Raw genomic sequence first — 2280 nt, 5'->3', positions numbered from 1 at the left:
CCGACCGCCGCCCCTCGCCGCAGCTCCGCCGCCTTCGACCACCGCCGCCTCGTCGCCCGCCAAGTTCGTCTACCTCCATCTCCGGCGACCCTCATCTCCGGCGCCGACGATCTTCGTTTTCCGCGCCCTGCTACAGTGCGCCGATCCGGATCTCAGATCTGGAAAACCCTAATCTCGGGGTTGACTTTTCCCTCTCCTCTCAGTATTTTTTATGCAACTTCATCATGCCGTAACTCCGCATCCGTAGCTCCGTTTTGGGCATATAGCATATCAAAGTGTTCACCTCAGAGAGTACATCATTTCATCTCATTGCATCATTTACATTTGAGTCTATCTTGATGCCCGAAATGCTGTTAGAAGAGTGCTACTTGTGATAATTGTCAGATCTGCTGCTGCATTTAGATATTTGTCATTTTTGCCATGATTATTGTGTGCATGATATGCCCATGAGTTCTACATATGTTTTGTTAAGGGTTTTGCCATCTTTCCAGAGGTGCAACCCATGTATTTTTGTGATGTGTATGGTGACTAGCACAAGCTTGTAAAGTGAGGCACTTGGTAATGCTGATTTCAGGGACTTAGCATTTCCACTAAGTCCTTGAGCTGTTTATCTCATATGGCCATATGTTCATGTTGTTTCCTAGTGATCCGTGCCTCTTTTGAGGATGATCAGTAAGGATGTTTTGTTAATCTTGTAGTGATCTATCCATCCATGTCTTTGTTTGTAATTATGGAGCACCCTAGCTTGAGTCAATCGAGCTCTACTTTTGCTATTTCGTGAATCTGGGCAGATTGTCTACTTGTTAGCGATTTTGCCGAGGATGTTGTAGTTGATCCGTGCATGCTATGCTATTGTTCCTGCCATGTCTAGCTTGCATTTTGTGTATTCTTGATGGGTGTATGCTTAGATTGTCATGACATGCTCTATAGTGAGTGCATCGAGCTCGTAAACATGCCTACTTGATATCTGTTTTCAGCATGCTCCAGTTTTCACTAAGTCTGAGAACTGATTATGTTTTTGCCATGTTCACATGCTTGCAAATGTATTTTCTGATCCCTTTTGGCTCAAGGTCACTAAGGGATTTTTGTTAAGATCTTTGAGCAGCTCCATGCCATGCTTTACTTTGCCATGTTGAGGTCCTGTAGCATATAGTTTTCATGCTCCGAAGAGTGCTATCTGATATGAGATTCCAGACAAGTGTTGATTTCACTAAGTCAGAAATCTGTTTACCAAATGCATTTTTGCCATGCTTGTTTGAAGCTGTTAATGGATGAATTGGCCGTAGCTCAGTGCTAGACTTTTGTTAAGCATCATGAATGCATTCCAGCCATGTATTTTGATGCCATGTTTGGGTGCTGTAGCATGTTCATCTTGTTGCATTTAGATGGCTACTTGCTGTAAATCGCAGAACGTGGTCATATTTGAATTGCTTGCCATTTCCAAACCGTAACTCCGATTCCGGCGTTCTTTATATCGTTTTCAAGCGATTTAATCTCATCTTTCCAGTGGCACACTTGGTTTTCCAAGTTGAGGCCAGGTTCATGCATCCCTCGTGAAATCTCGCATATGCATCCCGCATCGCATCCCGCATAGCATATCATCTTTGCATCATATTGTTTGAGCTTTGCGCGTGGTTGATTGTGTTCCGTTTGCTTGTTTGTCTTGTTTTTGGTAGAGCCGGGAGACGAGTTCGCTAACGAGGAGCCCGTTGAGTTTGCTTTCAAGGATCTAGTCAACTCTGACAACTTTGCAGGCAAGATGATCGTACCCTCGAAATCACTACTATCTTTGCTTTGCTAGATGCTCGCTCTTTTGCTATGCCTATGCTACGATGCCTACTGCTTGCTTATCATGCCTTCCAAATTGCCATGTCAAACCTCTAACCCACCATGTCCTGGCAAACCGTTGATTGGCTATGTTACCGCTTTGCTCAGCCCCTCTTATAGCGTTGCTAGTTGCAGGTGAAGATTGGAGACCGTTCGTTGTTGGGACATTATTTACTTGTTGGGATATCATTATATTGCCATGTTATCTTAATGCATCTATATACTTGGTAAAGGGTGGAAGGCTCGGCCTCTCGCCTAGTGTTTTGTTCCACTCTTGCCGCCCTAGTTTCCATCATATCGGTGTTATGTTCCTGGATTTTGCGTTCCTTACACGGTTGGGTTATAATGGGAACCCCTTGATAGTTCGCCTTGATTAAAGCTTTTCCAGCAATGCCCAACCTTGGTTTTACCATTTTCCACCTAGCCTCTTTTTCCCTTGGGTTTCCGGAGCCC

The sequence above is a fragment of the Triticum aestivum genome, chromosome 5A, assembly GCF_018294505.1.
Source record: "Triticum aestivum cultivar Chinese Spring chromosome 5A, IWGSC CS RefSeq v2.1, whole genome shotgun sequence".
NCBI lineage: Eukaryota > Viridiplantae > Streptophyta > Magnoliopsida > Poales > Poaceae > Triticum > Triticum aestivum.
This window is presented reverse-complemented; position numbering follows the sequence as displayed.